Source organism: Nansenia antarctica (genome assembly GCF_963989245.1).
Source record: "Nansenia antarctica genome assembly, chromosome: 2".
NCBI classification, from domain to species: Eukaryota; Metazoa; Chordata; class Actinopteri; order Argentiniformes; family Microstomatidae; genus Nansenia; species Nansenia antarctica.
Window position 1 is genome coordinate 23,726,416 of NC_137675.1, and position 10,000 is coordinate 23,736,415.

A 10,000-nucleotide genomic window follows, 5' to 3' on the forward strand; every position below is an offset into this window, starting at 1 on the left:
AAGGAGGTCTGTTTGTTTAGGCCTACAGCAGGGAGGTTATTCTGGTATATGCGACAGCAGCTGGTGAAAGTGGGAACAAGTCGGCAACCGACCAAATGTTCAGACTTCTTTGTTATTCAGACATTTGTTTCGCTTTTTTCAGAATAAGAGTTCAGACATCAACATTTGATGGGTTGCTGACTTGCTCCCGCCTTTCACCAGCTGCTGTCACATATGTAGTCTCTAGCTGAAGCAGGGCTGCGGGCCTGGTCCTGACTGACTGTCGGAGCGGTCTCTGGGGTTCCTTACAGCACTCTCAGGCCTTTGGCACAAATGGCTTCCAGACTTTCACACATAGTAACGCGCGTCCGAGTGTAAACAGGGATAATTATAAACGACGCACCAACGCATGTAGAACATCAATCTGCCTCTCTATAGGAGAAGAGAGAGCCTGTTCATTTTTTTTCTCTCTCTTTTCTTCGGGAAGAAGAACAGTTTATGGGCAGAACAGAAAGCGATTGTGTCGGTCGGTTCGAGTGGCACCAAAATGGCCTCCCCGTTTACTCCATGAATGAAGCTGGTGGAGATTATTTAACGGATGTGTATTAAGGAAAGAGTGGGGGGGGGGGGGGAAGGAGAGAAAGATGCCTGCCTGCATGCGCTTTAGTTTCATGATGTGTGTGTGTGAGAGAGACAGACAGAGAGAGAGTGTTTCTTGACACTGACTTTATATTTTACGTGTTCACTTAGTTTTGACTTAAGATTGACTTTACTAGTTTAAAAGCATAACACACCCTGGGTGCAGAACCATCCATGTTTAAGAGCAGTGGGTGTTCTGGGATCCTGGCTGGTCCTGTCCTGTGCACCTTGCCTTTCCTGCGCCCCTCGTGGGAAGAAAACATGGAAACTTGGCTGAAACCAGGAGACTTTTTTTTCTCCCTTTTTTACACAGAGCAGCCTAAAATGGCAGCATGCTGCATATGAATGCAGAAACGCTGTTTTGTGCAAAGTTAAGCAGCAAACGTGTGGTTACGGTTTTTATAGGAAGGATTTTTATGCAAAGCACAATCGCTTTTAGAAAACCTCACACCAATCCCACCATCCAGAACTTCCTAGAAACTAGCAAACAGAGCAGCAAACGCACACACACACGCACACGCACGCGTGCCTACACACACACACACACACACACACACACACACACACACACACACACACACACACACACCCACACCCACACCCACACTCACACACACACACCCACGCCAGGAAAATAGCTCAAATCTCATGCACTCTTTCCCTTACATCATTGCTCCCTGTCAATATGTGATTTTACAGAGCAGATGTCAGAGTTGTCCTCCGTGTCGTTCGTGAATTCCAGCCATGACACGTCGGCCGGACAGACCGCTGCTCTTCTCTGGTTCTCTGGTTTTATGAGATCACAAGCATGCGTGCAGCAGCTCCCAGTACACACCGCTATACCTACCTGTCACTGGGGCGTCCTGATTTAAATCAAGAGGTTCAAAAGGTCGGATGAAGTCATGCGTTCCAAAACACATATCCAGGCTAATTTAATTTCCTCTGACAACCTAGAGCCCTCAGAGTGATTTGCACATATTTAGCATCACAGGAATAATTATCTTGTCTAAGATAGGGTGTGACTCGCTGTCAGGTGAATTGGATCCCATTTTATGCCGGATGAAGGTGGGCCTAGGCCTGCCTCTGTTGAAGGTCCTGTGGAAATGGATCCTAATTCATATGTGGGTTGAGACATTTGGCAAATGGTAATAATGTGAAAGGGTTTTGAAACATAAAGAAACAATGTTGAAACTGTTTTCTAGCTGTTTCTTGTGAGTTTTTTTTTCTCTTACTGTAGACTGACTTTTCTAATAAGAGCAGACATGTCTGAGGAAATAATTCCCATATTAGCAAGGTAATTATACACATTTTCTGTTATATGAATTGGACTCAAAATGCGAAATTGTGTGAATTTAAAACAGCTCACTCATTAAGAGTACATTTTGCTCTCACTTTAATGATACAAAATTATTATAGTCATAATGATAATCATATTATCATTATGCTAATAGTAATAATAATCTAAAGTTTGTCCTTTATTATTGAAAATATACTGAAATAATATTAATTTAATTTTAAATTGATTATAAACATATTTTCAACATAATTTTACCTCAATTAACCCTTTTCAAGTCACTGCATTGAATAAACAATTTGAATGATTTTTTGTTTTTTTAAACATCAAAACATTTTAGGCCTGCATTCTTGATTTAAAATCAAACCAAACATTTCCATTGGTTTACCAATCTCTAAACCTAACCCAGTAAAGAGATTGTGTGAAATTATTCTTGGTTGTTCTATTCTTAAGAGAAAAAAAGAAACATATTTAGTTAGGGTTAGAGTTAGACAACCCTTTTTAGACAAATTGGAATTGTTTAATGCTCTTGTGTATTTTACTGAAATTACTATCATATGTCAAAACAGTTTAGTTTAGGCTAATTATTTTTTCTTCAAAGAAGCTTGGAGCCAGACTTTTTTTCCATGTAACCTACAAACTTGCAAACATTAGGCCAACTTTTCATGGATAGTGGGCACGTTTAGCTGTTCAACCGGTGCACGGAAATCAAACGATTTGATAAGCATGATAATTACAATGGGAGAAGGGCAATATCAAAGCATTTGAACGAAATGATGTCCAACTGATGCTGCTTCTGACTTGCGTTAGTGGTCTCCATATAGCCTAAAGATGTTGTTTGAAATTGCATATCAATTATTTTTGTTTGAATTAGGCATGTCTTTTACTTTTTATTAAAAAAGGTGATTCAATGATTTATTGGATTATATCAAGGTGTGGCACGCCGGTGGATTTTTGTTGATTGTGGAATTCTTTTGATAATATCAGGTGCGTCCTTACTTGTTTAAAGATCATAGAAGAACAATGGCCAAATATGTCAGTGACTCACAACTTGCATGAATGAACATCATCCAAGTCATGTGCTTTGAAACTAGTTGAAATTAAATTCTGTTTCTGTGGTTAACTGGAGGTGAGCTCTCTCTTGGCCTATTTGTGAAGTAGGGGTTGTCATTCTGTCATTCTGTCCAAGCCTAGTTAGCCTTCTGAATCCCTAAGGAAAGTCTACCATTTATTTAGTTGTTCTCTAATTGACAAAACGTGTGATGTTATTTGTGGATGGATTTTGTTTTTGGGAGATAAGCCACCTAACGGCACATCTCTTTGATATGGAGAGGGTTCATTCTGAGTACCACAGACTTGTGTAAATTCTTCAGCAGTAACACTGGCTTTACATATAAAACACACAACATTGGCTACGTTTAGAGGAGTAAATGTTACATTTTCTTGTGTGAGAAATTGGCCCACAGAGGCTGACCTATTTGGCTAGTGTGTGCGTGTGTGTGTGTGTGTGTGTGAGCGTGTGTGAGTGTGTGTGCTGCTTGAGCCTCGCGCCTGTCGATAACGCGGAGATTCCACTTGGACCTGTTTTTAGTGAGAAGAAGCGCTGCCTATTTTACCAGACGATATGTGAAATAGAACAAGACAGGAGAGAGAAGTCAGAATTGCTGTCGTGCAAAAGTAACAGAGAAGGGGGCGGATATATAGCAAAAAAAACACTTGTCTGGAAGAGCTTATTATTTACTGGTCCCCACAGCAAGGAATTATTTTCCCCCTCGGCAAGGTTTATATTTTTATTTTTCAGCTTGTTGTAAATCTTGGCATTTTCCAGGTAGGCTACGTGCACCTTTTAAGATGAAGAAGATATACTTGAATGCATGCTATCAATTGAAAAGTGGTTTATTTGACTCGTTCTCTGTACGGTTTATTTAAAAGTATAGGTTTGTGCTTCCTATTGAATAGATGGGCCTGTTTGCTCATTTTCTATGTCCATTGCCTAATATTCTTATTTGCCTATTAAAAGGGCCTATTAAAAATCTTGACACTTAGGCCTATGCCTTTCATGAATTTCACAGGAACAGAATTGAGTTTTGTACATTTAATGTATAGCCTACTTCAATACCAATATAAAGAACAGCAGTACGATGGCGCAGGTCCGCTCTACAATGTAGTCTAATTAACGGTCATTTAGAACACCTGTGCGGCGGAGTGATACATCTAGTTAAAAGTCCCAGTGCTGTTATACTGTATCTCGTAACTCATGGAATGCCTCTTGTCCAATCAAATTACTTGGTCGGAACTAACTGTTGTATAAGAGACATTGTTGTCTTCAGTAGACTATCGAATGTCGGGCCTTTCTCTCCGACTTGAACCGCGTTTGTCTGAAGCAGCGCGTGGCCTGCTGACGATGTCAACACCCATGGTTGGTGCTACAAATATGTGCTACAAATATGCTACAAATATTTCACGGCGAGATAATGGTTATATAAAACGTTTGGGTAAAAAAAGTGCAACAATGAACAGTGTGGCTCGAACCTGCACGCTCGGGTAAACGTTCTCCCTATCATTATTTTCCTTTGTCTGTATTTTTGGCAGTTGTTTTTATGCACTATACGATTCCAAGTATTTTCCCGCTGTTCCTTCTTAAACCTAACTGCTTTGCCCCTGTCTTCTTCTCTCTCTCTCTCTCTCTCTCTCTCTCTCTCTCTCTCTCTCTCTCTCTCTCTCTCTCTCTCTCTCTCTCTCTCTCTCTCTCTCTCTCTCTCTCTCTCTCTCTCTCTCTCTCTCTCTCTCTCTCTCTCTCTCTCTCTCTCTCTCTCTCTCTCTCTCTCTCTCTCTCTCTCTCTCTCTCTCTCTCTCTCTCTCATTTGTTGATAAACGAAAGCGGCGACCAAGGAGCCTGTCTTGCTGCCGACCTGAACAAAGGTCACCGTTTTAGAAAGAGAGGGTGTCACGCAGAGATAAGATGAGTTCTTAAAAAATACCGCAGAAAAGAGCGAGATAGGCCTACCTATACGGCGGGCAGCCGGCCCCCGGCACGGCGCTGATGGCACGAGGCGGCAATACCACCGCCGGCTGAGTATTGGGCAAATACAATGTGGACTATGAAATACATTTTGAAAAAAAAAAGAGAGAAAGAGAATTGTCCATATTAAACGGTGGGGTGCCATAGACTCATGTTCTGGCCACAATAATACAAATCTTTGTATCTTTGCAAACTGTGCGTCGGCCTTTCTGAGAATAGCCTATGGGGCATTTTATTTGTTGTTTATGGATAACTGAAGCGTGGGTAGGCTAGGCTATATAAACTGACGAATCTGTCAAATGTGTGGCTTTTGAAGCATTGGATGAATGAATGAATGAATGGTCTTTATTGTCATTGATATAGTACAGGTACCAAACAACGAAATTTGGGGAGGGGGGGCTCCACTGGTGCTAGGAAAAAAACCACAATAAAAACTAGAAGGGAAAAGAGCTGGTTTACATAAATAAAGGCTATGTACACTATCCACTATACTATACTATACAAATAAAACACTGTGCTGTACTCTATGCTATGCTATACCTATTCTAACATTTCCTATTCTCTGAACCTTATGTACCCTAGGGTTGTCATATTGCACATAGTGTTATTGCACATTCATTTAAAGTGTCGCAGTTTGCAGGTTTGAAATGTTCACAGTTGTGTTTCAGTATTGCACTTGATTTCAATCTAGTAGCTGCCATCAAATTGTCTAGATTGTCCAGGGCCTAGAACCTAGGTCTTTGCTGTGTTCAGGGCCTGAATGGCCCTGGGGTAGAAGCTGAGCTTCAGTCTGTTTGTCCTTGCGAACATGGTCCTGAACCGCCTGTTCGAGGGCAGCCGAGCAAAGTGTTCGTACCCAGGGTGGGATGGGTCTCTGGAGATCTTGGAGGCCTTCCTGAGGCAGCGTGTGTTGTACAGCTGTACAGTAATTTACAACATTCAAGTTGAGCTGTACAGTAATTTACAACATTCAAGTTGAGCTTGCTTACTTTGGTTAATAACTGAGGTATTGCGCAGCATGTTATTGTTACATATTTTGCATGAATAGTACAATGTAAAAAAAAAAAAAAAAAATGCTGTTATGCATTTAAAAAATGGATATGTTTTTCCATGTTTGATATTCAGTTTGGTTGCAGGGTAGTATTCAGGACGTGCTCGGCCTGTATAGTACAGTGGTTGTGACAGAGCTCGTTCTGCAGTCAAGCTGTCACTTCTCTGCATTGCCTAACATTAATAAACAGAAACGGTTGCCGGCCTCAGATTCTAAACCACGGTTGGACCGAGCCCCACCTCAGACATTACAACCCACACACACACACACACTTTCCTCTAATTCTATTTCCTCATCTTGTTTTGCCCACAATTTTCCTCACCCTATACCCTCCTTCCCACATTTTGTTGCGGGCAGGGGTGGGCATGCGGGCGGGCGGGCGGATGGCGAGCGTGTATTACCAAGTGCGATCGGTTGCCAGGCCCTTTTTGGGCTCTCGCTTCCCACTCCTCAACAGCTCCAGGCGGGCCGCGGCCTTTCTGTCTGGGAGAGACGGCGGAAGACTAGGTTCCCATAGCCACACTAGTGTTACTACATAGTATGAAGCAGAGTATTGGCCATGCATTCTAAGTGCCATGCTAGTGTGGCTACTGAAACACGACCAGAGAGACCAAGACGGGCTAGTTCTGGTGACCCTGGGAGAGAACCAGAGGATTCTGGACTTTGTAGGCTGTTCAGAGAGCAGACTTCACTCAGCGGGTGCTGGAATATAGAATCAAATAGGGCCGTTTCTTTGCCAGGGGATCCTAGGCCGCTACATGATTTCGGCTCGGGTTTTGACAACGTTTCCGTATTACTGTAATTTGGCCAATGTTGAGTTCATTTCTCCTAATTTTGAGAATTTGAATTCCTAAATGTGTTGTTTTAATTTATACAAATAATTATATTATGGTAGAATGATATTGTCCGGAGTATTTGAATTAATCTCTCACTATGAGTATTATAATAAAAAAAAAAGAAATGTCTCTAATATCATTATCCTCTTATCTTATAGATATGTTTTTCTTGGGGCACTTAGGTGGCGTAGCGGGTTAAGCGTCGACCATGTAACCGCAGGGTCCCCGGTTCGATTCCGGCCGGGGACATATCCTGCATGTCATCCCTCCTCTCTCTCTCACCCATCCTTCCTTTCATAATCTATACTGTACTGTCAATAAAAATGAAAAATATGAGTGGGACTGCCCCACTCAGAAAAACTAACTTTAAAAAAATAATGTTTTTCTCTGTATATTAAACAGACCCCTGGTTAATCCCCAGATGTAGAGAACATCCTTTATTTCCTGTGCATTTGTCGGGTTGAGCAGTAGGCTCACACTCCTTCCTGCTGAGGTCACTCGCTGGGGTCAGCCAATGAGAACAGGAGAAGATGGCAGCCAGGGAGTATCCCTGTGTCACAGTCCTGTAGGTCAAAGCGTGTGACGTTTGTTTACATGATGCGTATTTTACACCCTGTGTAGACAGACATACATGTACATACGTGTTGCACTGAATCAGTGGTTGTACATGTTTCTATGCAAACTGCAATATTTATTTTCTTCTTAAGGCTAAGAAAATCAATGTGTATTTCTCTGATGCACAGAGTTCAGATACCTTTGCGGGCTTGCGGTGATGGAAGGGAGGCTTTCAGGAACCCTATCGTCTTGCTGTCGTGAAAAGTATGACATGGATCTACGTTTACAAGAAATCTCCTCCATTCCTCCTTTACTCCGCAAATGTTCCCATTGTCCATTCAATCCTCTCTCACTCATGCGGTGGAATGCTCTCTAAATTTGTAACAGAAACTTTTAGTGTCTGTGTTGTCAAGCGGTGAGAAAGGGGGGGCCGGTTTGGATTTGAAGGGTGCATTTTGAAACAGGAGAGCATGTTTTGGGATGTTTGTTTTTTTGGGGAGGGGGGTGGGTGGGATGGAGGGACGGAGGGACGGGGAGGGGGGGGGCGATGGCGATGGGTTCTTCTCTTTCCCCCCCTCTCTTTGTTTGTGTGGCAGATCCAGGAGCAGCTGCTGGTCTGAGGGTCTAGTGGGATTTTGGGACTGTGTTTTCTCATGCCATCCCGTGCCAAGGTGGTGGTGTAACGCAAGTGGAGAGAGAGAGAGAGAGAGAGAGAGAGAGAGAGAGAGAGGGGAGGGGGGGGAAGGGGAGGGAGGGGGGCTGGCTGGCACAGGGGGGGGAGGGGTGCGTTGTGGGAGGGAGAGAGCGTGCTGGTTTGATGAGATGGTGGTGACCATGTTGGTGACGGGGGCGGGATAGGTGGGGGGGGGGGGGCGGAGAGGAGGGGGGTCAGGGGGCGGGGGCTGTCTGGATTGGTGCATGTAAAATTAATATCCTCTGGACTTTGCCTTCGTACTAGATTGGAACTTGTCTATTTGGCTAATGACGTGACTGCTGCCTGAGCCACACACAATCCCCCCTCCCTCCCTCCCTCCCTCCCTCCCTCCCTCCCCTCCCTCCCTTCCCTCACTCCCTCGCTCTTTATCTCTCACTCTCTCTCTCCACTACCAGCCACCAACCCCCCCCCCCCCCACACACACACACACCCCTCCTCCCTCCCTCTGCCATCCCTCTCTTCCCTCCCTTTCAGTGCTCGGAGCGTGCGTATTGGCTGGCCCGTTTGAGTGTCGGTGCCAAATAGGTGGGCCCTCTGTGCGCTGGCACAGACTCAGTCAATGGTTAGGGAAGGAAAGTGGAGAGGAAGAGAGAGAAAGAGAGAGACAGAGTTGGAGAGAAAGGGGGGAAAAAAGAAGCTGCACTCGGGTTTGCCAGCGGTCGTACAACACTCTTCCAACATTGATTCGGTCCTCTTGTTTTTGTTTTTTTTCTTCTCCTCTGTCCGCAACGCAACCCCCCCCTCCAACCTCCCCCCCCCACCCCCCCCTCTCTTGTCCGACTCTCTCACATTCTCTGTGAGTCTTATGCAGAGCCTACAGATCTGAACCAATACCACGCTACTGCTTTGCCAAGCATTTGCGTCTTTTATCGAGATTTTTTTTTCTTTCTTTTTTTGCAACTGAACAAAGAAGCTTTTCTTTTTTCTTTAAAAGAAATCATTTCTTTTTTATTTTTATTTTTTTTACAAAATGTACAGATCGCATCGTTTGTTTTTATTTCATTCTATTTCTTTGCATGGTTAAAATATTTTTTTTTAAACTTTCCTCTACTGTCTTTCTCTGTTGTGTTCTTGAACACCTCTTTCTGCAGCTCCTGATACACTACCTCCTGTGTTCCTGTGCTGGTATTACACCACTGGCACAGCTTCTCCTACTGTTTTGGTTTTCATTCGTTTTTATTGGACAATTTTGTCCGCCTTTCCCCCTTGCTTAATTTGTATTTTTTGCCGATTTTATCCGATTTCTCCATTTGTTTTGATTTGTTTTGCTTTCTTTGCAATCGGTGGGGTGAATTTATGATGAGAGAGCAAAATGGTAACTACAAACCTAAATGTTTCTATTTTTCCTCCTGTGTTTGTTTCGTGATAGTGTTTATTTTTTTATTAATTGAATTTCATTCTTGAAGCAGATGCAAAACATTTTTATATGTTTGATTTTAATAAGGACCGGTGATGGAGATGTTTCTGGTTGGAATTTGAGGTTTTGGTTATTGTGAGAGATAAGAGATTTGCCAGGTGTTATGGTATTTCTGATGGCAGTGTCAGCGCTTGTGTTGGTATGCCATCATCTGTTTTGCATGAATGAAAAGATAATGCAAAAGTGCCTCTCTGCGTTTTCAGATAACCTTTAGTTAAAAGTGCTTCTAGAAAGATCTTAGCCTCATTTTATTCCAAGCCTGTTATTTGCATGTTAATTTACTGTATGTTGCTGAACTGACTGAAATGTAGGGCTTCTGAGCAAAAACGTTTGTTCCATTCTGTACACTTTAGAAATATCACATCGTTTACCTCTCATTCTCATTCCCTTAGCGATCAGCAATGTTGTTATGTGTTTGTAAGAGTAATATCTGTGTGTCGGATTGAGAGTGCAGCCTGTCTCTCTCTCTCTCTCTCTCTCTCTCTCTCTCTC

At 43.0% G+C, this 10,000-nt stretch overlaps 1 protein-coding gene across 1 annotated transcript in view; it reads left to right on the forward strand.

Annotated features, from left to right (window-relative positions):
• Positions 1-10,000, forward strand: part of LOC308149985 (nuclear factor 1 X-type-like) — a gene marked incomplete at both ends in the record, with an annotated part of 36,343 nt that overhangs the window by 22,887 nt on the left and 3,456 nt on the right. The window lies entirely within an intron of this gene.